General features: G+C 43.7%; 1 non-coding gene across 1 annotated transcript; it reads right to left on the bottom strand.

Moving 5' to 3' along the window:
* Positions 1-6,691: 6,691 nt before the first annotated feature.
* Positions 6,692-6,798, bottom strand: LOC128580021 (U6 spliceosomal RNA). Its single transcript, XR_008378384.1, has one exon. It is a non-coding gene; the product is annotated as a U6 spliceosomal RNA (small nuclear RNA).
* Between the last annotated feature and the right edge of the window lie 18,853 nt (positions 6,799-25,651).

The raw sequence follows: 25,651 nt of genomic DNA, 5'->3' as shown, positions 1-25,651 counted from the left end.
ACCTTGATGAAAAACCAGAAAGCAGACACAAATGTTCATAGGTAGGAAAGCTTACTATTGTTAAGATGTTGATACTACCCCAAACAAGGTAAGATTCAGTGAAATCCCTATCAAAATCCCAAAGAAGTTTTTACAGAAGTTAAAAAAAATTCTAAAATTCATATGAAATCTCAGGGAACCCCAAGTAACCAAAACAGTCTTAAAGAACGAGAAGAAAGCTGGTGGGCTCACACATCCTGATTTTGAAACTTATTACAAAGCTACAGTGATCACAACAGTGTGGTCCTGGCACAATGATAGACATACAGAGTAATGAAATAGAATAGAAATCCCAGACATAAAATTCTCAGATATATGGACAAAGGATTATTGAGAAGAGTGTGAAGACCAAAAAGAGCGGTCTTTGCCACAAATAGTGCTTGGAAAACTGGATGTTCACATATGCAAGGATGAAAGTGCTATATATAAAAATAAACTCAAAATGGATCAAAGACCTAAATATAAAAACTAAAACTCTAAAACTAAAGAAAACATAGGGCAAAAGCTTCACAACATTGATTTGGTAATGATTTCTTGGGTATGACAGCAAAGACACAAACAACCAAAGAAGATAATAGACAAATTAGAATCTATAATTTTTTAAAATTTATTCAATATAAGGTGATAGCAATGGAGTGAAAGGGCAACCCAAGGAAAATGACAGCCAGCATCCTCTGATATGCTAAAGAATTGTTTTTCATCATAAGAAATTTCAGCAGGGGAGTGACATAATCAGTTTTGTGCCTGGCCTGTAAGAAAGACATATGGAACATGGTTGGGTGATGGAATGCTTGAAGGCAGAAAGGCCACTGCCGGCCTGCTGTGAGAACAGGTGGGTCTGACCCAAAGCCCAGGTGTGGCAGTGTGCTGGCAACAGTCTAACACCAACTCTGCTGGAAAAGATGAGAAAAAGTAGCATTTGGCAATTCCCACAGTGTAAATACTCCCAGCACAGCTGATTTCAAACTACTAACATGACATCAACTGACTAGCACAATTACCAAAAATGTAACAGTTGAGTCTGCAGAGCCCTTAAGAGACTGAACCTGTCTCAGCTCCTCATGACCCCAAGTAGGTGAGAAAGGATATAAAACCAAGAGGGAATGTTCTCCTAAGAGATGAGAGTGGAGAGATCTTAGAAAGAGAGTGTTGAAAGACCAAAATGCTGAGGAGACGTTGTCACATAAAGACCACACAGGGACTTCTGGACTTTGTGACTTAAAATGCCACTTTCTTTTCTTTTATTTTATTATCAAATCATAGCTGTGTACATTAATGCAATCATGGGGCACCATACACTGGTTTTATAGTCTCCTTGCAAGCAGTTAAGCTCGCTCTGGTGGAGAGAGAAAGGAACTGAGAAAGCCGTTCCTCTGAACTCACGAACAGGCAGACATCCTGTCTTGCTTACAAATCCCCTTGTTTTCTTTTTGGAGACAGTGTCTCACTTTCTCACCCTCAGTAGAGTGCTGTGGCGTCACAGCTCACAGCAACCTCCAACTCCTGGGCTTATGTGATTCTCTTGCCTCACCTCCCGAGTAGCTGGGACTACAGGCACTGCCACAACACCTGGCTATGTTTTGTTGCAGTTTGGCCAGGGCCGGGTTTGAACCCACCACCCTCGGTATATGGGGCCAGTGCCCTACCCACTGAGTCACAGGCGCTGCCCTCAAATCCCCCTGATTTAAAGATAAACCACAGAGATAACAGACTAACACTCCTCTTCTGCATTTCTTAGAAACTTCCCACCTCCCTTGGTGTGATGTGCACTGAGGTAAGTTAAAAACAAAATCCTGTGACAAAGGAGTCATGCACCCTTCATGTCATGACCTCAGAGAAGTCCCTCACTTCCTCTGTATTGCCAAGGAGACAAGTGCCTGACACATGCATAGAGCAGCCCTGTGCAGAGTAAAAATTTGACCTCCTGGGCATCAACCTTGAGTACAGGTCTACTTCACTCCTTTTCTGCTTACAGAGAGAGCCAGGGGATGGGCAGCAGGGATTTCCTCCAAGTCACACAGTAGCAGAAGGCAGCCCTGGGGCTTCATTCTAGGGTTTTTGATCTCATGCCCAGGACTCCCTCATGCCCCTGCAATAATAAAAATAAAATGATACCAAGAAATTGATAGTGATTTGGGGGAAAATATCTTAAAATTTTACAAAGCAATGTTACATTATTTGGTGCTAATATTACTCCAGTGTTAAAGAAAAGATGAATAAATCAGTGTTAAAAGAGTTAAAGTAACAACTTGTTCAGTGCTCTGTCTGAATGTTTGTACTGAAATATGGAAACCTAATCTCCAAAGTGATAGCATTAGGAAGTTGGGGCCTTTGGGAGGTTATTAGGTCATGAGGGTGGGGCCCCAATGAATGGGATTAGTGCCCTTCTACTGAGGCCCCAAAGAGTTCTCTCACCCTTCTACCACATGTGGAAATAACAAGAAGGTACCATCTGTGAATTGAGAACCTCACCGGACACCAAATTTTTCAGAGACCTTGTCTTGGACTTCTCAGCCTGTACAAATGTAAGAGAGAAATTTCTGCTATGTATAGGCCACCCTGTCCACAGCATCTTGTTACAACATCCTGACCAGACTAAGACACTTAAGGTGAATAGGGTGCAATGATGTTACACTTGTTACCATAGGAGTGAATGCTGCTAGTTCGTTTTTCCACTTGTGCCTCTTTAACCCAACAACACTCTTATTTTATGAGAGGGAATGTATAGCCACATACAGATCCACAGATGGGCTTTCGTTTTAGCAGCAGGAAGATGGTTCTTCTTGTTTTTAACTTTTCTGCCACTCAGATTTATGTTCACAAGTTAGAGTCATTTAAATTGACTTCAGCTAAGCTAATTTCAAATTACATATTATATATATATATTTGAGACAGAGTTTCACTCTGTCACCTTGGGTAAAGTACTATGGTGTCATCATAACTCCCAGCAACATCAAACTCTTGGGTTCAAGCAATCCTTTTGCCTCAGCCTCCCAAGTAGATGGGTCTACAGGTGCCCATCACCCAGCTAGTTTTTTATTTTTAGTAGAGATGGAGTCTTGCTCTTGGTCAGGTGGCCTCCAACTCCTGAGCTCAAGCAGTCCTCCCACCTCAGACTCCCAGAGGGCTAGGATTATAGGTGTGCACCACCGCACCTGGCTTAATTTCAAATTACAGGCATGAGCAGGGGCTCACTTATTTTCAACTATATAAGAGAGACCCTGTTACAGGAAGCCACTGTGAGCATCTGGCCTGTGTGGCAGGTTTTCCTTAGCAAATACAGAGGAACTATAGCAGCCATCAGCACATACTGGGATACAGTGTGACCACATAGCTTGGTGAGTCAGTAGGAAGACCTGTGTGAGGCTCAGGGCTCTGCAGGGGTAAATAGGGGGAGATTGGAGGGAGCAACTGGTGCCCTTCTAGGCTTTTTCAAATTGAGCAGCATACTAGCTATCCATTGTTGCATGCCAAATTACCACCAGGTTACCAATGAAAGCAATACCCATGGTCATCTCCAAGTCGGGAATTCAGAAGTTAAAGCAGACTCATCTGAGCTGTCTGTTCCAGATCTCACAAATCTAAATCAGGGTGTCAGCTGGGCTGGGACCTGGAGGCTCTGAGGAGAATCTGCTTCTGAGCTCATGCAAGTGGGCAGAATTCAATTCCTGTGGCTGCAGGATTGAGGTCCACCTGCCTTGCTGGTTGCCAGCCAGGAACTGATTTCAGCTTCTAGAGGCCACTTGCATTCTCTGATGTGTCTCCCTTACCACCAAATGTTCAAGTCAACAATGTGTGTGGAATCCTCATGCTTGGATTCTGGCTTCTTCTTCTGCTACCAACTGGAGAAAATGTTCTGCTTTCAAAGGGCTTATCTTATTGGGTCAGGCCCACCCACAAAATATCCCACACCCTGGGGCCAGGAAGTTCGCACACTTTGGGCTGCAGACAGTAATGGTCATGACCAGCCTGTCATGGAGCGAACTCACACTTAAGTACAGCTAACTAAAGGAAAAGGTGACAAGGTACGTATGAATGAGTAGTTAATTAATAATAAGTAGTGCTTCCTATGGTATTTGCCATGTAAAAGATAGACCCTCCTCTGCTTATACACTGAGCTTCTAATTTTCATGGGTGGATTTTAACACTGCCACTGTGTGAACATGCATTATCTGTGTATTAGTTAGCCTGGCTGCCATAACAAATTACCACATAACATGGAGGCTCAAACGCCTGAAGTTTATTCTCTTAGTTGTGGAGCCTAAAGTTTCAGGGTCAAGTATGGGTCCTTCTGAGGGCCCTGAGGGAGAAACAGCTCTGGGATGTCTCCCTACTTCCTGTGGTTTGCTGGTGATCATCAGTGTTCCAGGACTTGTGGACACCTCACCCAGATCTCCATGTTCACGTGACCTTCTCCCTGTGTGGGTGTGCCACTTTCTCCTCTTTCTGTGAGGACCCCAGTCATATAGGATGAGGGTCCCACCCTCCTGCAGTGTGACCTCATTATAACTTGATGAATTACCATTAACTTGATGACAATTAAGTTTCTGAACTTGCCAGCATGCCCGTTCTCTGGCAGCACCATGTAAACAACTTGGTAAGGTTTTATAACCTCGACATATAAGTGTCTCACAGCTGTGTTCATGTTGACATGAGGCATTCATTATTGAGTGTTTTTGTGTGCCATTGAGAGAATGTCACAGCTTGAATTAGAGTGGTGCATAAACATTAAATTTCATGTTAAACTTGGTGAGAGTGGAAGTAAAATGGGGGACACATTAGTCTAAGTTTATAGGGATAATGTCACAAAGACAGTGGCAGTGTACAAATGGATTAAATGTTTCTCTGAGGGGAGAGAAAGGGTCACAGAAATGAAGAAAGGTCAGGGCAGCCAGTGAGAGGCAGAACTGATGAAAACATTTCAAGAAATCATTGAATTCTGTGTGAAAATCATTGGCTGGCTATAGAACAAGTAAACATTGATAGAAAAAACATGAAAATCTTCACTGAAAGTCTTGGCCAACAACTCAGGGTTTTTGAATCATGACAATTCAGCTCACATGAGAGTCTGTGAGAGAGTTTTTAGCCAGTAAACAAACCTGTATTGGAACACACTTCCTTCTCACTTGATCTGGCCCCCAATGACCTTTTCCTTTACCCAAAGATAAAGGAAATATTGAAAGGAAGACATCTGGATGAAATTTAGGACATCAAGGGCAATATAGCCACAGCTCTGATGGCCAATCCAGGAAGAGTTCAAAATTGCTTTGAAGGGTGGACAAAGCCCTGATGTCAGTGCAGAACTTTCCAAGGGTGGTATTTTGTAGGTGATTTTTTTCTAGGATGAGTTTGCGAGCTTGATTCTCAGACCTTATACATATGCAAAGGTCACATTCGGAGGGGTCAGGAACATATTAATTTTTGGGAGACACACTTCAATCCATAGCAGTCTTCTTTGATATACTATAGAGACAGCCTTAACAGGTGAGAAAGAAAAACCCCAATCCCAGTGGCAAGGAATGGACAGGGCTGTGTTAAAGGCTGTGGCTGGGAGACACACACCTGACCCCAGGCATGTGGGGGGTGCAGCCCCTCCAAAGCTCCCCACCTGTGCTAGAGCAGGCTTCTACATCCTAGCAGAGCAGAGAAATGCTCTATGCTTTTAAAATGTCACCAATGCCCTTTTCCCCCACACCTAGGGGTTCATATTCCATCAGTCTGTGTCCTAATCAGCTTTGGCAGTTGTAACAAAATACTTGAGACTGGGTAACTTTTAAACAATAGAAATTTATTCCTCCCCCTTCTGGAGGCTGGGAAGTCCAGGATCTAGGCACCTGCATATTTGGTCTGGTGAGACCTTTCTAGTTCACAAGCGATCTCACCTGGTGGAGGAGCCAGAGAGCTCTTGGGAACTCCTTTCATAAGAACACCAAGCCCATTCATGAAGGCTCCGCCCTCTGACCTAGTCACCTCCCAAATGCTTCATGTATTAATGCAGACTAAGTGTTCCTTATCCACAGTACTGAGACCAGAGGTGTTTTGAATTTCACATTTCAGAATTCAGAATTTTTGCATTGTATATACTTCCCTGTCGAGCATCCTAAATCTGAAAAATCCAAAGTCTGAAATGTCCCAATGTCTTCCATTCCCATCCACTGTGCTGCAAATGACAGGATTTCATTCTCTTTTGTATGGCTGAATACTACTCCATTGTGTGTAAGGACCACATCACATCGTCCATTCAGCCACTGACGGACACTTAGGCTGATGTCGTATCTTGGCTACCTGACTAGTGTAGCAGTGAACATATAAAGGCACTCATCTCTTCAATATATTGATTTCCTTCCTTTTGGATATATACCCACAGCAGAACTCTGGATCATATGGCTCTAATGACCATTTCCTTTGAGCATCACATTGGTACTCAAAGTTTCAGATTTTGGAGTATTTTATTTTAGTTTTATTTCAGATTAATATGAGGGCACAAATGATTAAGTTGCAATCATTTGTTAGGTAAAGTCCCTGTTGTAGTTGTGTCCTGCACCCAAGAGGTGTGCCCTGTACTCTTTCATTGTGCCCTTAGGTGGGAGCTCACCAGTCCCCCTTCCTCCTCTCTTCTTTCCTCTCCCTCTTCCCATCCCCCCAACTTGAAAAAGATATGAAACGTTTCACAGATTTTTGTGTCATCCTTGCAAAGGGGCCATGCTAATCTTCTCCGTATTGTTCCAATTTTAGTATATGTGCTCCCGAAGCGAGCACCAGATTTTGGAATATTTTAGATTTTGATTTGGGGACTTGAGATGCTCAAGCTGTACCCTCATCATGGAGATTAGAATTCAACATATGAATTATGGGGGGATACAAGCATTCAGACCATGAGTCTGGGTGCAGGTTTTGTCTCCACCTCTAAAGCTCCCAGAGCCACTGTAGGAGCATGTAGCTGGGACAGTGCTGCTTTGGGGGACCTGAGCTGGGCCCTATCTCTTGTGAGAAGGGCTGTGGGAGTCAGACTGGCAGGAGGCCAGAAATCTGGGCTTGGTTGCCTTTATTCTTAGAAAGCCTTCATGACCAAGTGGAGGGGTTTGGGCTATAATTTACGTGCAGCATGGGGATCATTGCTGACAAATTTGGGAAAAGGAAATTATATGATTGGGGCTATGTTCTAGGGAGAGGAATCTGGTTGTTTTGTGCAAGATGCGTTGGCTGGAAATCAGAGACCTGTGAGGAAGCTATTGGGAAAGGAGATGTGTAATGAAGGCATCAAATGCAAGATAAGGGCCGGGGGAAATTCCAGAGCCTAAAAATACTCCGACTCAGAAGTGCAGGTGCTGCAGCCCCAGCCCACAGTGTGCGGGAGGCAGCAGGCTTGTATAATAATTAGTCTGCACACATTCCACTGTCGCCTGGGATCAGGGTGGCTGCTGGCTAATTAGTGCTTCCTGGAGGACTAAAGCAGCTGGTATTTTCCTTTCTAATTTCGGTAATGACGTCCTATTTTAACATAATAAAAGGATTCTCTGGTAAGGGAGTAGGGCTGATGAGATGAAAGGCAGAGGTGACCAAGGCTCCTGCCAGTTGTTCAGAGGGTACTCAGGGCCAAGAACAAGCCCTGTGGGCCTCACCCAGGCACCACCCAAGGCTGCTGCAGTGTCTGAGTCTCTGGTTCCATTTCCATGGCTAGATGATGGATTCTCATAGGAAAATCAGGACTGTCCCTCTCACCCTTGGTCCTTGGAATCCTAAATATTGCTGTTTTTCAGTAAGAACATAGAGATACATGTGTGCAGCCCCCAGGGCTGGGACACATTATATGTCTCCTTTTTTTTTTTGGCAGTTTTTAGCCAGGGCTGGGATTGAACCTGCCAACTCCGGTATGTGCAAGAGCCACAGGCACTACCCCTTGTATGTTTCCTTTTATATAACATTCTTGAAATGCACACTCTTATAAGTGACAGACTAGTGACTGTCAGAAATAAGGACAGGGTGGAGGGATAGTGATGGGAAGGAGGGAGGGGTGGCTATGAATGGGGTACAGGAGGGGCCCCTAAGATGAGATGACAGAATGTGCTGTGTCATGATGGTGGTGGTCAGTACAGGAACTTATGCACATGGTAACATTGTATAGAAATAAATACACATACATACAAGTGAATATAGGTAAAGCTGGCAAAATCTGTTAGGAGTTAGTTCGGTGGATTATATCAATATCTATATCTTGGTTGGGATAGTGTACTGTACTTTTGCAAATGTTACCATTGGGAGGAATCCAGATAAGGGTTCTACAATTACCTCAATAAAAAAAAATTTTTCAATTCAAAAATCATATAGAAGGGCTGGGCGAGGTGGCTCATGCCTATGATCCTAGCACTCTGGGAGGCTGAGGTAGGTGGATTGCATGAGCTCAGGAGTTTGAGACCAGCCTGGGCAAGAGTGAGATCCCGTTTCTATTAAAAATAGAAAAACTAGCTGGATGTGGTGGCAGGTGCCTGTAGTCTCAGCTACTCTGGAGGCTGAGACAAGAGGACCACTTGAGCCCAAGAATTCAAGGTTAATGGGAGCTGTGATGCCACAGCACTCTACCCCCGGATGACTGAGTGCAACTCTGTCTCAAAAAAAGAAAAAATCATATAGAAGGTTACAGGGTAACAGTTGTCATGGGGAAAATACATGGGAGCTAAGGAAGGAGCATTAGGAGGGTGGTGAAGGAATGAGACACAGCCAGTACAAAGGCTCTGATGTGAGAGATGCCCAGGGTGGCCATTGTGAGGACTTTGTCTTTACTTGTAAAGGAGAGAAGCAGCTAGTGGAAAGTGCAGCAGAGAGATCTGATGCGGACCAAATGCTCATGTGCCCACCCACATTTCTGAGCAGGCAGGTCTGAGAGATCAGCCATGGCCAGTAGACGTCTGGAACATAGTACAGCAGGACATGCCTGTGTTCCCTGGGTGCTCTCTTCCACTGACCCTGTGATGTGGAAGCTGTGCTTCACAAGTTGTGGCTACCACAGAAAAGCAGCCCGCAGCTTTGAGCCACCGCTGGAAGGAAGCTTTGCTGGAGCACCACTGAACCCTCCTGGAGGCTGCATGGTAAACTTCCTTCATTAAGCCACCAAGAACTCAGGGTTTGCTTGTTGGACCAGCACACCTGACTTAATCTGACTACTGTGGAAGGTTCTGAGCAGGGGCATGAACTTACCTGATACACACTTCAGCACAGTCTCTCTGGCTCCTCCGTTGAGGATAGGCATGAGCGAGGAAGCCAGGAAGCCATTGTCCTAACCTAGCTGAGATGATGACAGCTTGTACCACTGTGGTGAGACTGGAGGTGGTGGTTTGTGAAGGCAAAGATATATATATACACAACATATATATATATATTTTGAAGGCAAATCTGGCAGGATTGTCTGATAAATGGGATGTACAAGCACAACTGAGTCAAAGAAGATAGCGAAAAATGCTGGCTTGGGAAGACAAAAGAGAAAGCTAGGAGACTCCAGTCTATTTTTGGAGCTGAGTAATTGTGCCCTACAAATCTTATCTTGTCATTTGATCACAGTGTTGGAGGTGGGCACGTGTTTGGGTCATGGTCGGGTGGATTCCTCGAGAAGGGTTTGGTGCCACATTCAGTGAGTTCTGAATCTATTGCTGCCCACAAACACTGATTGTTATATAGAGCCTGGCAGTCCTCCCCTCTCTCCTTTCCTTCCTCTCATTATGGGATACTCACCCTTCCCCTTCCCTTTCTGTTCCTGAGGTCCTCACCAGGAATAGATGCTGGTGCCATGCTTCTTATACAGCCTGCAAATAAACCTCCTTTCTTTGCAAATCACTCAGCCACAAATATTGCTTCATAGTAATTCAAAAACTAAGACAGGAGTTGTAACATCTGAAATGCCTATGAGACATCCAGGTTTGTGGGGAGAGTTCTAGGTTAGTAGTCCTGGGGTACTGGGAAGACAGAGGCTGTGTCTTGCTAGCCCTGTCCCCAGCAATGTCCTGCTGTCAGGAGCATAGTATGGTTAGGGGTGGTTATTTTTCTCTCCCTAAGTGCTTTCCAGCCAACGCAACTCAGATAAGGAATGTGGTATAAAATTTTCATTACAGGCTGGGTGTGGTGGCTCACACCTATAATCCTAGCACTCTGTGAGGCAAAGGCAGGTGGATCTCCTAAGCTCAGGAGTTCAAGACCAGCCTGAGCAAGAGTGAGAGCAATCTCTACTAAAAATACAAAGACTATCAGGGCATGGTGGTGCACACCTGTAATCTCAGCTACTTGGGAGGCTGAGGCAAGGGGATCGCTTAAGCCCAAGAGTTTGAGATTGCTGTGAGCTGTGATACCATAGCACTCTATCCAGGGCAACAGAGTGAGACTCTGTCTCAAAATAACAACAACAACAACAACAATAATAATAATAGAATTTTCATTACAAAAGGATCAGATCAGCAGGCCTGTCCCATATCTTCTTCAGAAAATTCCTGGGGGTTGGGTATGAATTTTGCCCCCACCTTAACTATCTTGTTTTTTGCAATTCAAACCCTTATGGCTTCAGCTGGATGCCACAAAGACTTTCACCTTGGAGCCCAAAGGGTTCTAACTGGAGGGAAGCTGGGTAGCCTCAGCCACCTGTGTATCTCCTGAAGGGTGGCACTGCAGCTAATAAAAACTAGAGGTAAACTAAAAAGCTGACACATGTCACCAACACATGCTTTATGTCAGAAACCAAAAATATTTTCATATGAAGAGAGCATATTTCTTCTGTAAGCCAGACTTGACTTTGTTCTGTAATGATATAGTGCACCCTGGGTTTTTTTTTTTTTTTTTTTACAGCAATTAGTGTTTTGCTCCTTGCTGAGTCGAAAGAGACATCAGATGTCAGAGGATTTCCCTTTGCTGTACAGAAGAGGAATGAATTCAGATCCAATAAATTATTTTGTGTTTCGAACTTTCCTCTTTGGTTGAAGGTTAGTGGGGCGGGGGGGTACACTGGGGAGAGTATTTCTAATGCTGCCTACTGTGAATATACAGAAATCAAATTCAGAAGGCAGCTCTAAATCACAGCTCTAATACATAACCCGTGTATATTGGGTTTGATTCTTTTATGGGGGGAAAAGCATAGGGGGATAGAATGTTTTTTTTTTTTTCTCTCTCTTCTTATCCCCTCTTCACCTTATCCTCTATAGAACCCACTTCCTGAGGCTGGGTGCAGTGTCTCACGCTTGTAATCCCAGCACTCTGGGAGGCCAAGGCAGGTGGATTGCTTGAGCTCACAAGTTTGAGACCAGCCTGAGCAAGAGAGAGACCCCCTCTCTACAAAAAATAGAAAACCTAGCCAGGTGTTGTGGCAGGCACCTGTAGTCCAAGCTACTCAGGAGGCTGAGGCAGGAGGATTGCTTGAGCCCAGGAGTTTGAGGTTGCTGTGGGCTATGATGCCACAGCACTCTATACAGGGCAGCAGAGTGAGAAAAACAAAGCCCGTGTCCTCTACCACCAGAAAAAAGAGTCTTTAATCCAGTTGGGTCATCTGGACGAAACCGTGACAGGTCTAATTGTTGAAAAGTTCAAGCTGAACATGCTGTTCCTCTTATTTTACCCCAGTATCTGGATCAGCAAATTGGCATTGGGCTTTCCATCCACCAGAGCAACAGTCCAGCCATCTGCCTGGCTTGGTCTCTTCCTGGTGCTTCCTGACTTTTTCTTTTTTGTGCCAAAATTAAGATTACAGTAAGGTGGGAGGAGGCACAACCAGTAGCTTTCTTTCTTCTTTTTTTTCTTTTTTTCTTTTTTGTTTTTCTCATAAGCATATGTGAGCATTTATCTTCTCAAAGTAGGGCAGCAGCTGCCAGTAAGGAAGGAACCAGTGAAGGGAGAGCAGGGCAGATCAGCAAGCTGGATGTGTGAGAGGGAAGTGACCACTGAGTTTGGGATTTCTGTGGGAGATTCCTGACTCTGAATACATCTCCAGTGATGTCTGAGGTAGGACCTCTGTGGGCCCCTAGCGAGAAGCTGACAGGTTAGATAGTGCTCAGAGGAGTTTTCCATCAAGACAGTGGTAGAATAAAGGGCATGTGCAGTCCACTCTGGCCCTGAACATTGTCAACTCGGTCACCAATTAGTGGTCAGACAGACAGTTGTAATATGAACAGTTGAATATGAGTAGGGGCCTCCTCCTTGTAGACAAAGCTGGGAGCCAGCCCTCCCCACACCTGCCTCAGTAATGCCTGACTTCATCAGTTCAGTGGCTCACTCCTGTAATCCTAGCACTCTGGGAGGCAGAGGCAGGAGGAGCCCTTGAACTCAGGAGTTTGAGATCAGCCTGAGCAAGAGTGAGACCCTGTCTCTACTACACGTAGAAAAATTAACTGAGTGTTGTGGTGGGTGCCTGTAGTCCCAGCTACTTGGGAGGATAAGGCAGGAGGATCACTTTAGCCCGGGAGTTTGAGGTTACTGCGAGCTATGATGATGGCATAACATTGTAGTCCGGGCAACAGAGTGAGAGTGTCTCAAAGCAAAAGAGAAAAAGAAAAATATAGTGCCTTACTTCTTAATAAAGTAGCACCCTTCAGCATTCTTATCCCACAGAACAACTTGCTCATTGTGATTCTGACAAAATAAAACTAGAAAAAAAAAAACAAGATAGGAGGAAGAAATGGGCATTTTTCTTGTCATAATATATTTGTTTCTTTCTTCTAATTATGTTAGATTAATTATCTTGTGTGTTTCTATTAATAGTTTTATAAAGTGGGTACTGAAGTCCTTGATTTGGGATTTTCCTTCTGTGTGTGTATGCACGTGTGTAGCTATTTGGAAGACATTTTTCTTCCTTTTTAAAGATAGGTGTTTAGTGCTGTTAATTTCCCTCAAATCACTTTATTACCTGCATCCTACAATATTTAATATTCTGTGTTTTTGTTTTTATTCAACTCAAAATATATTCTAACTTCACTTTGAGTCTCACCCTTGATCTATGAATTATTTAGAATTGTCTTAGTTTTTCAGTATTTGAGGGTTTTTCAGGTACCTTTCTGTTACTAAATTCTAATGTAATTCCTTTGTAGTCAGAGAACATGATTTGAATGTTTTTAAATGCATTGAGACTTGTTTTATGGTCTATCATGAAATACTCTCCATGCATTTGAGAAGAATATGTTTTGTGCTGTTATTGGTCTGCTTGTTCTACAAAGTATTGAAAGAGTAGTGTTGGAATTTCAAATTATAATTGTGAATTTGTTTTTTTTTACAGTTCTATCAGATTTGCTTCATGTATTTGGAGTTTTGTTGTTAGGTATACCAAAACTTTTAAGATCATTGTTCTATAAGGAATGGGCCACTGTATCATCATAAAATGACCTACTTTATCCCTCATGATACTTGATACTCTTTTACTGAAATCTTCTTTGCCTGATTTTGAAATACCCACCCATGGTACTACGTAGTAATACAAAACATCTTTTCCCATGTTTTCTCCTTTACTTCTTTGTGTTTGTGCATTTAAAGCAATTTGTGCACATTTTTTGTAGGCAGCATATAGTTGGGTCTTTCTTATGTATAAAACCTGAAAAATATCTCTTATTTGGGATCTATAACCACATACATTTAATGTGATCATTGATGTGATTGGGTTTAAGCCTACCATTTACTATTTATTTACTATTTGTTCTATTTGTTCTTTGTTCATTTTTTTTTCCTTTTTCTGTATTCCTTTGAATTGAGCTAGATTGAGTTTTGTGGGTTTTTTGGATGACACTTTTGTTGGCTTTTTGGTGCTAAATTTTTAAGAGTAGTTGCTCTAGGACTTACAGCATATGTCCTTAACTTAGCACAGTCATCTTCATGTGACGGTGTGCTATTCACATGCCAGAGAAGCACCTGACACTTCCATCAGCCCTGCCCAGCCTTTGTGCCTCTGTTGTCACCACTTCTGTAATACATCATTGTTCTTGCTTGAAACAATTATCTTTTAACAAGGTTAAAAATTAAGAGGAAAGATGTCTTTTATAAGACGTTTCTGGTGCTCCTCATTCCTTTCTAGAGATGCAGATTTCTATTTGGAATCTTTTCCTCCTGCCTTTAATATCTTTTGTAGTGCAAGTCTGCTGGTGATAAGTTATTTCCGCTTTATGTATCAGAAATGGTGATTGCTTCCTCTGCTCCGTCTGAGCAGTTCTGTCCTCGGTTTTACAGAGCTGCCCTGTGAAGCCTGGAAGGGTAACGGCGACAGAGCTTTGGAGCATTCTCTTTGTGCCTTCTCTCCTTTCTTACTCTGTCCTGAGAACTTCAGTGCCTGGACTCCTCCCACTTCCACCTTCTCAACTCAGGGAGACCACTGGACATGGCTTGAGTTTTCTCATCCTGTGCAGCTGCTGGAAACTTTCTCCGAGGAAGAAGCTAAGTGATCATAGCAAATTTATTTCTTCTCTCTCAGGGGTCAATGTACTGCTGAGCAATGCCTGGTGTCTGATATCTGAAAACCATTGTTTTATGTATTTTGTCCGGTTTATTGTTTCTGGTAGGAGGTTAAATCCACCCCCCTTTGCTTCATCTTGATCATAAATGCAAACCAATTAATTTAGTTCATGTAGAAGACAATATGTGTATTATGGTACTGTCTTTAACATGTATAATTAGATCTGGGATTTAGAATAGACCAAATGTCCAGAAACCATAACCAATTGGTGCCATCCTGTATCAAGATTTTATTTGTAAGCATCTAAAATACTTTCTAGGTGATTTGGTTTTTGCCCCCAAATTATCCAATGAACTTTCTTTTTTACTCTTGTTTTCTCACTTTCTCACTCAGAAAATCAAAACAAGTGGGTTAGCTCCCATGAGTCTTGGTTTCTTCATCAGTAAAATGGGATAATGGTAATAATTTCTCAAGGCTGTCACAAATATCAATGAGAAAATGGTGATAGAATTTTAGTGTAAAATGCACAGGCTGCTCTTTGTAAGTGGGAGCCACCAGAAGGGAAATGTTTGTGTCTTGGTGGGATGTGTACATAAAGGAGAAAATCAAGTTCTTGATCTCAACTTTGTGGAGTTAAGGTGTCTGGATAAACTTTCCCAGAGCTTTAGGTATTAAAGGACCCTCACCAGGAGGATCTCTGAGGCAGGAGAATGTGGCCTTTCTGGGGTTTTGGGGGGATCTTATCTGTGTTTGAACTGGGCCTGTATCCCAGAAGATGAACTTTAACTTTAGAGCCAGGTTGCTTACTTAGAGGGTTTGTATTATTCTACTCTTCTTTTATTACCAATCTGCAGCCTTCATAAACATCTCTCAAAAGTTGGCTCCCTGGCATCATTAAATTTAAAATGCTTGTTAATAGGAATGAAGAAGATACTTTTGGAAGAGGCTGAGATGGACAGAGCTGGGGACCTCACTACCCACTCACCCCAAGGATGCTGTGTTTTTGTCCTGGCCAGTGTGGCCTTATGTTTAACAACTTGGCCTCTGGAGTCCAACATAGTAAAATCCTATCTTGACCAATGTTCTTGAACAAGTTATTTAACTGCTCTGTTCCTCTGTTTGGGGTAAACAGTAGCACCTGGTATGGCCTGAATATTTGTGCCCCCCTAAAATTCATATGTTAAAGCTCTATGCCAAATGTGATGGTATTTGGAAGTGGTGCCCTTGGGAGGCAATTTGAAGTCAAATTGGATTAGTGCCTTCTGGGAGTAAGGGAAAGCTTGCTTTCCCTCCCCACTCTCTACTAGGTGAAGACAGAACGAGAAGTCCCCAATCTAAAAGAGGGCCGTCTCCAGAACCCCACCATGCGGCCACCTGCTCACAGTTTCCTAGCCTCCGGAATTGGGAGAAAGGTTTCTGCTGCTTAGAAGTCACCCAGTCTGTGGTCATTTGTCACAGCCTCCATAGCTGACTAAGGTGGCACCCAAATCAAAGAGCTGCAGAAAGTCAAAATCAATACATGTAAAGTACTCAGAAGTGTCCATCATACATAATGACACCTGAACTCATGTCCGCTAGTATTAGTTTTTTAAGGAAATCACATTTTCTCACCAGGGTATTACATATGCCAACCTCTGCTCTTCAGAATTAAGGAAGGGAACCAAGCATGCTGCTTGCACAGGACCTGATGCTCTGTGGAAAAATGGCCATGCAGCACTGTGGCTCTGGGCGGTGGTCTGGTCCACAGCACAATGGGTACGAAGCCACTCAATAGAGAGATAGACAGAAATACTACAAATGCAATCACTGTCACAACCCACTGCTGCTTAGGGGGCTATGTGTTCCAAGTGCCAAGTCGTCATCATATAAGAAATGATTGGACTGATAGAAAACCCTTTCACTCTGTCCATTAACTATGTAAAATACTGAAAGTAACAGAGAAACGTTATATTTTTAATGATTTGACCTTAAAAACATTGAAGCACATGAAAACACTTCCTCTGATTTTCTCCTAGCTGATACAGTTTCCTGCCCACTGTTAGTGTTGGACAAAATGCTGTAACTGCTATATATAACATTACAAAATGGCCCAGTGTCCTGGAATAAGAAAAAAAGCTGCGAAGTTCTTGTGCAAATAACCATGAATGCGAAAGCCTTCCTTATTATAAGTTCCAGTTTGTCTCATGGTATAGCCATAAACTAATGGTTTACTTTCAGAAAGCTGCCTGAAATTTTGCTTTGTATTCTTCTAGGAAGAACTTAAATTCCTCCTGAGGAACTCTACTTTCTGAGCCAAACTACTAAGTTTTCTGCAGAACTGTCTAAGAAGATCGTTCAAAAGATCTTGTAATTGCACTTTCATAAAAAAGTTTTTTCCTGGCCTTTGAAGATTTTGCCTATATTGTGCATAGATTTTATACTTCAGTAGACTGCTGTAATAATCCATATTTATACTGTCGCAGAAGCAAACATTTGGCAAACTTAAGCCAATTAATACTCCTTAGTTTACCCAGTTGCTAATAATATTCTTTTGAAAAAAAAAAAAAATGCCAGTCCTTACATGGTAAAATGGGAAGCCCATTTTGAATATAAATGTCTGTAGGACTAAAACAGTGACGTTATGGTAAGGGAGTATAAGCGTTAACTTCTTACAGGGGCCAAAACCAGAAAATGTCTTCAGACAACTTTAGTGAAGCAATGTGGCCACTTCTTTTCAGTTGTGACGTACCTTTTTCATCATTGGAGACTTTAAAATTGCCAAATAAGCATGGAGGTCTAAATTATGTACTCCTTGTTTTATTATGTATGTTCGTATTAATTATGAAAGATTATTTTTTACTTAGTACTTTTGTCCTTAGAAATCTTACCTGGAAACATGTCTGTAAAAAATTTGTCTCTGTTAGGTCTTTCATTTTTTTTAGTATTAGATATTTGTTAAGTAAAAATTAAAAATACCCTTTTCTCCCTCCCTCATTTGGATGGGGGCGGAGTGTGTGTGTCCTGAAATGAGGTGACATTTACTGAGGCAAACAATTGAAATTAAATCTGCACTTTATGAAAATAAATACTAACAAAAAAAAAAGAAAGAAATGATTGGAGCACAGTTCTGCTGGGATGGTCTGCTAGGTGATGCTGTGAGCTGTAGGGACATGGTCTGTGCAGCTCCGCTGGCCCAGTGCTGGGTCCTGGGGACCAAAACCTGCAACTGCCTTTCCACTTCTGTCACTGGTTTCCCGGGACCTCCATGCCCTAACTGAAGCCCTAGCTGTTTATCTTGATCATTAGAAATGGGGGTTTTCCCCTAGCAGTTCCCAGTCACCCCATCCTGTCAATATCATCCCCAAACTCATGCCGCATGAATCTCTCTCCAAACCAGCTAGCTCTTCATTTTAGAGATTTATGTCAGTGGAATATAACAACCCAGGGATCTACACCCTTCACCTCTCCAGAGCACTTGTTGATGGTCTAGCTCCTGCAAAGTGCTGAGTCTCTAATTCCATGATTTGGGGTCTTCCAACATCTTGCTCAGGGGCTGCATGTCTCTCCGATAAGTCTTCCCCGCACTCTGCGGTATGCAGACCAATGTTAGCAGAGCCTGGGCACCACTGCAGCGCAGATACACAGGGACTGTAGTCTCAGAGAAGCAGCAGTGTGTTTCCACCCCTCACTATTGCCTGCGGCTGCCCGTACCAGCCAGCGCTCCCTCCACACTGTGCTCCCTCGCAGCCTATGCCCCTTCCAGACTGTGCCCACTCCAGACTGTGCCCCGTCCCAGACTGTGCCCCCTCTCAGCCTGTGTCCCTCCCAGCCTGTGTTCCCCCCCCAGCCTGTGCCCCCTCCTAACCTGTGTCCCCTCCCAGACTGTGTCCCCTCCCAGCCTGTGTCCCCTCCCAGCCTGTGTCCCCTCCCAGCCTATGCCCCCTCCAGCCTGTGCTCCCTCCCAGCATGTGTCCATTGCCTCACTTATTCTGAGCTATTGCTGCCTACTCAATAGTGAAGAAGGATGTATTGATATTTAAACTATGATATACTTTCAAGGCTAAAAACTGTAACTATAGGCTTTAGGGACAACTGGAATTTTCTGAGGAGCATTTAAAGGGAGAGAGTACCTATTAGCTAGCAGGAGTCTTTGTGAATGGGCAGAGATCTTCAAAGAGAAGGGTCTGAGTGGCTGTTAGCCATCCTGTATGATGACAGTAAAAATACTTCAGCTGTTTTCCTTTCTAGACATTTCCACATTGGACTGTATTTATCGTGCCAGAGAGTTTGCCAAGTGTAGAACAGCAATCTAAAAGACAACGCGTCTGTATATCTAAAGGCCAGTTTTACCTGAAGAGAGAAATCGCACAGTCTACCCGGAACCAGACACACAGACAGACAGCACAACCTCCAGAGAACTGACGTCTCAAGACATGTGGGCGGAAATCCACTCAAGGCTGAGTCCGGGCTCCTTGGTAGATTTCCAGGGTCGCCCCAAAGACTCCATTTATAAGAATCATGTAAAGCAATTTCTGTAGCGAGTACTGCATTTTCTGAAGAACTAAAAACACTGTTTTAAAAAGAGACAGAAATGGAGACTCCTGCCAAGGCCTTGGGAACCCGGCAGCTCAGCAACCCACAGCTAGGGATTTGCAAGGAGAGTATTTTCATCTACAGGCAGCTTGGGAGATTCACAGTCTGGCTTTTCTGAAGCAGTACTGCCTGCAGCAAGTCTCAATGATTCTCATTTGTCTTGTTTATGCCGCTCTCACCCTGGGTCTCCCTGAGCCATATCTGCGACAGGGGCCTAGGGATTTCTCTTTACAGCCACAGATACGGGTCTTGGAAAACCTCAGGTAGAGAAAACCTTCCAGGAATTACTTCAAGCAGACCTGACTCCACCTGAGAGCACAGGCTGGCCGCATGCAGCTCTCTCTGGAGGTGGACTAAGCTTGTGTCTACAGGATGGAGCTCAGCTTCCCCTTTCTTCTCAGGGGAAGTTGAGGGAACAGGGACAAGCTGTTTCTGAGGGGTGAGAAGTCTCACCTGAGGTTCCTAACAGGAGTTGAGGGAGTGTGAAGACAATGGGGTAGGGGGATGTGTTCAACATTGCACAGAGACCCAGAAGGCAGACTTGCTAATAGAAGGCTTTTTGAAGTTCGATGACTAGATGCCCTATATTCATGATCATTTAACAGGAATCTCAGACTAGATCCCTGAAACCCAGTAAGCCAATGCCATTCAAATCTCTTCATATCCCTTCAGATGTAGAAAGAAACCACATTTTCTTACTGTGTCTCCACCTGACAGGTTCAGAATGGAAGGAACGAACAAGGGAGCAAAGTGGCAGTGTGTCGCTGTTAGAGGGCACACTGAGGGTGTTGACTCTCCTGATTCTCAGGGTTTACAGCCAAGGACGTAACAGTTACATTTTCCCCAGTTATGAGGGGCATAATGGCCCAGCAATTGATACATTTCCAGCTGGTCACTCAGGAAGTACAGTGCTGCTTTTGTGTGTTCTTGAGACTGGAGCCACTGCGTAACTATGATCAATCATTTCAACCCCCTAATACTTAGGAATTCTCCTGAAAACATGCTTTTCTCACCAAAAAACTCCATACTTCTGGGTATGTACAGAATATTATGCAGACCTGTATTACTCAGTACAACTGTCATAGTAAACACTTTCCCTAACACATTGTCTTCTGACAACACTAAGAAATGCCTCAATTTTGCATCTTATTTGTGAACTTCTTCTTTTGTTTTTCTTGAGACAGAGTCTCACTTTGTTGCTCTCTGTAGAATGCTGTAGTGTCACAGCTCACAGCAATCTCAAACTCTTGGGCTTAAGCGATTCTCTTATCTCAGCCTACAGGTGGGCACCTGTAGCTGGGACTACAGGTGCCCACCTCAAAACCTGGCTATTTTTCTTTTCTGTTGTTGTTGTTTGTTTGTTTAGCAGGCCCAGGCCAAGTTTGAACCCACCAGCCCCGTGCATGTGGCTGGCACCCTGACCACTGAGCTATGGGCACTAAGCCTTATTTGTGAACTTCTGTGTAAGTGCCCTTCGTTACAGAAAATAATCTTGGTCATCTGACAAGGCAGTGAATGTCTCTCACTCACATTCTCTGCCCTTCCCTCCCCAGGTGACATGTGGTAAGGACACAACAAATGTTTATTGAACTAAGTCTGACTAGCGGGTGAAAATGTTCTTTCCCTTTGTTTTTGTCTTTGTTTTTAAGAATTAGTTTGTAATTGAAAAATATTTCTCTGTAGGCAGCATTTATTATGACTTGCCTGACAGGCAAATCTTTGGGAAGAGCCTTTGGGCCCAGGGAAGGTCACTTATCAGAGTCTGCAGAGCTGATCCAGCTGCCCCATGCACAGAGCAGTGGAAGGACTAGTTGAGAATAGTGAGTCTTACCCTGTGAAGTGAGAAACGTACACTGTTTTCCATAGCTTAAAAAAGATGTGATTTTTAATGTTAATTTCAATTTTTCTCATTAAAACTTATAAAAACAACAAAAACCTGCCAAACAAGTGTTGCTTGGGAATGGCATCCCTTCTGCAGCCAGGAATATCTTCTTAGCATATTTATCTACAGGTATGTTTGCAATCTCGAGCTATGCACGCCTTCCAGAATGCTCTTTATACTGGGTGCAGATTGTTGATTGGTACCTCCCCTCCTACAGGGCCATGCATGGTGGACACTTCCTGGCTCTTTCTGATGTTCTCAGCTGCAGGGTCTGGGGCCTAAGATCCCCATTAGGCTCGTGTGGCTTTGATACATCAAGGATTTCAGGTTATCAGCAGCTTGGCTGCAGTGGTGGCCCCAGTCGAAGGGTCAGCATCCCTGACAGAGATGAGTGCCCATGGGACAGGACATGGGTAGGAACCACATCTTCTCATAAGAATGAATGAGAAAGTGCTCAACAAATGCAACCAGGAGTCCCCTCGCCCTTCCCTGGCAGCAGTTCACAATGCCTGCCGCCACACAGAGTTCTCTCCAAAGCTGGCCTGTGTTGCATGAGCACAGATAAGAAAAAGAAACTCGGCTCGGCACCCATAGCTCAGGGGTTAGGGCACTGGCCACATACACTGGGCTGGCAGGTTCGAACCCAGCCTGGGCTTGCTAAACAACAATGACAATACAACAACAACAACAAATAGCTAGGTATTGTGGCAGGCACCTGTAGTCCCAGCTAGTTGGGAGGTTGAGGGAAGACAATCAGTTGAGCCCAGGAGTTTGAGGTTGCTGTGAGCTATGACACCACGGCACTCTACCAAGGGCAACAAAGTGAGACTCTGTCTAGAAAGAAAAGAAAGAAAGAGAGAGAGAGAAAGGAAGGAAGAAAATAAAATAAAAGAAAAGAGAGAAACTCTCCAGAAAAGTACTGCCCCCTCTCAGCCCTGGACGAAGGAAACTCTTGGGCAAAGACCCGGGACATGATGCTCAAATTGCCCGACATCTTCAGCACACATGTGTTCTACAGAAAGATATGTGAAAGGGTGAGTGTCACTGTCTACAGGTCCTGGAGCTGAGGAAGAGGCGGGTGCCTGAGTACCGCACACACTCAGCAGGGCTCTCTCTCCTTCTCACACTCTCTCCTTCCCACACGTAGATTATCAGCAAACGAATGCATCTTAATTTAAAAGTTTGAGTCTGTGGTCCTATTTTGAAGAACTATAGTAAGGAATAAAGTTCTAAAATGGCAAATTTAAGGAAAACATTTAAAGTACTGGTTTTCACAATAAAGTGAGACCAAGCCTAAGGGCCAGTGTACCTGAGGACCTTGTTGGAAAATGCTGTTTGGAGTCTGGCTCAGGATGAGTCTGGAATATAAAGACGCTGGACATCCATGTTCAGGAGAATGTGCTCTTTCTAGATTGTGGAAAACTACTAGGAACCCTGTGGGCATTAGCTGTGATCTCCAACTGACAGGGCAGATTCCACGCAGATCCCACAGAGTTCCCTGGTAGAGAGAGATCTATAAAGACTCAGAATTTCTTTTGTTTATGCAAGATATAAGCCAAGCAGACCACCTTTACCATTGTCATCCACCCACTGAGCATTGCAAGAGAGGCGGTTTTGTGAGTGGCGTGTTGGGAACTTCTGGAATGGCTGTCCCCAGCGCTGTCTCCTGATTGTGTGTGAGCCCCTTAAAGGAAGGCGTCATGACTTATTAGTCCTTTATAGCTCATAATGTATTTAATACGGTGCCTTTAGGATGCTCTATTTCTATTTCTCTACTCAACAGAAATTGAAGCATGGGTGTGACCCAACAGTCCACATCTGTGTGCAGGGCTCACTGTGTGACCCGATGTGATCCCACTGGATTAATGAAAACAAGGTTGCTGGTTTCCCCCTTCCTACCGTCTCACTGGGTACCTAGCTATGATCTTACCCAAGTCTAAGAAAGGCAATTAAAAGTCATGTTTTAACATTTGGACCCAATTTTGGGAAAAAAAAAGCACAACTCTTTTCTCCTGTCATAATGCATCTGACTAAAAGAAGATTTTATAACCAAAGGAATATATTTGATGCATATATAATGAGTGAGAATGACCTCTAATTGATTTATTCTTTATCCATACTCATACTGAGGACAGTGCCACAGGTCATCTGTGAAGTCTTGAGGAGGCTGAAAGTCTTAGGGACTTTTCCAAACTCATCAGCATTGTGTGCTTGGGTGATTTTTCAGTCCTCACTCAGCTACCAATTTGGAGGCATTGCTTAACCAAGCCTGAGGTTGTAAAAAAAAAAAAATATCTGTATTCTTGGGGCAAACAATCCTCCCACTGAGGTGGGAACTTCTTCAAACCTCATCAATGTCAAGCTGTCTCCTCCTGCGTCCTCCCCTGAGAGGCCCCAGCAGCATCAATCATTTCTTTTGCTCCAATAGCATTAAGCGATCTTCTTAGCACAGACAGGGTGACCCAGTGTCGCTGGCGCCCCATCTTGGTGCTCAGATGCCACACACGTGCCTGGCTTCTCTCACTGGGGGAGAATGTGAGAGTCTCCAGGAAGGTGGCCTTGGGGCTGATCAGATGTAGAACGTAACAAGTTAATATTTTTTCCCATAAAATACCATGAAAAGAAACCTCATACAGTGAATCTTCATGTTCCTCCTTTTGCCACAGTTACTTTTTAGGGTAAAGGAGAGAGCCGGGTCAGAAACTGGGACAGAGGATAAGGCGGTGAGAAGCCCTGCTGACCGGGCTGGGGGTTCCAGCTGGTGGAGTCGTTGATGGGGCTGCCTCTGCCTACAGGTTTGCAAGACAGGGATATTTGCCGGGTCAGCCCAGGCTGGGACCTGCCCTCTGCCCCGGGGCTGTGCCAGGAAGGGGGCCCTACCTTCAAGACAATAGCGGATGAGGCTGTCCTTGTGCCCTTTTGTTAGAGATGCTCAAATATGTGTGTGTGCATATACATGTTCACGTGTAATTCTGCATTTCCTGTGATCCTTAATTGGTGTAACATTTCCCATGGAAGATTGTCTAATGATTATATAGAAAAGCTATGTATTGTTTGCAACTGGATAGAAATCACGCTTACTGGATACATTTGAAGAGACTGCAGGTATGTAACCATAACTTTTCAACACTTAAAAATTTACAGGCCATATTCTTACATGGTAACTTGTTTTGTCCTCTGAGCAATACTGGAGTTTCAAGTTATTATCACCTCACTCTATGGACTGAAAACTGAAATGCACACACTTCTAACCCTTTGGCTACTAAGAGGTAAAAGCATTATATATACTACATTTTTTCATTCTAACATATTGCTGCTGACCAGTCACAACTTACCTGTAACATGAATAGTTTCTGTGTAAAATTGCTGGTCAATGATGTGTTAACAAAGCAGCTGTTCCCTGATTCATTTCTTCTGGTCTCAATTCCCAGTTGTCCCCAGTTTGGCCTTTTTTATTATTTCTCTCTTCCTTATCTCTCAGCTGCTTATAACACAGAGCCACTTAGTGCCTCTAACATCATAACATGTTGTTGACTGGCAATTTTACACAGAAACTGTCCACGTTAATGGGTCACTCATAACTAGTCAGCAATGAATGTGTTGACCTTAAATTTATACAGATAAGGAATATGTTTACAGAGTTTTTTTAGTAAAAATATTTTTGCATGATTAGTATTTACATGTGGTTTGGTTATTCTGAGAAGCAACTGGGAGACTAGAAAACCAACTCAAAAAGGTGGTTATTCACCCAAAGATCAACCACCCTGTAACACACTGAAAAAAGAGAAATTGTATTCGCTCTGTATTACGCCAGAAGACAGGGCAGCTTGGGGAGGATGGTGAACAAGCTGAACAAAGAAAGAGGATCCAACAGTGGAAAGGAATGGCCTGATGAAAGCAATGGACCCTCCAGCCTACAGCCACTCTGTCCTGTAAGTAATCACACAACTCAGTGACCAACTGGGTGCTGTGTGTACTAGCTTTCTCTTGCTTCTTTAACAAACCACCGTGAACTTAGGGGCTTAAAACAGCACAAAGTTATCACAGTACAGTTATGGAGGTCAGAAACCTGAAACAGGTCTCTATGGGCTACAATCAACATGTCCCAGGGCTGCGTTCTTTCTGGGGACTCTGGAAGGAAATCTGTCCCTGTGTCTTCTCCAGCTTCTAGAGGCTGCCCAGGTTCCATGGCTTCTAATTCTTCCTTCTGTCTTCAAAGCCGAATGTGTGCCGTCTCTCTGGTGCTGCCTCTGGTGTCCTCTGGCTCCCTCTAACCAGCCGGGAAAGGTCATCTTTGCAGGAGAACCTTGCTGATGACACTGGCCTCCTCAGACAATCCAACGTCATCTCCCCATCTCAAGGTCCTTCACTTAAATCACATCCGCAAAGTCCTTTTGCCAGGTCACATAGTCAAGGTTTCAGAGATGAAGTATTATTCTGCCTGCCACAGAGGGCATTTCCAAGCCTCATTCTAGATGCATTAATTGTGGTTACTCAGTAAATCTATTGTACTCTGTGAGGTTCTTGAAGAATTCTCTGTGTGTTTCCTGTCCACAAAGTAATGTCTGCTTTTAAGGGGGAATGCCCCATCTTCCTGCAGCTCCAATCCTGTGCCAAGAGTCCCAACGCACACAGTACAAAGGGCTGTCAATCAAGGGCACATGATTTCTATTGGAGGCCAGCTGGTGCCCTGACATCCTGAGCAAACACACACAGACGGTCTGCCTGACGCCAGAGCACAGTCCCTGCTCTCT

The sequence above is a fragment of the Nycticebus coucang genome, chromosome 2 (assembly GCF_027406575.1).
Source record: "Nycticebus coucang isolate mNycCou1 chromosome 2, mNycCou1.pri, whole genome shotgun sequence".
Lineage (NCBI taxonomy): Eukaryota > Metazoa > Chordata > Mammalia > Primates > Lorisidae > Nycticebus > Nycticebus coucang.
This window is presented reverse-complemented; position numbering and strand designations above follow the sequence as displayed.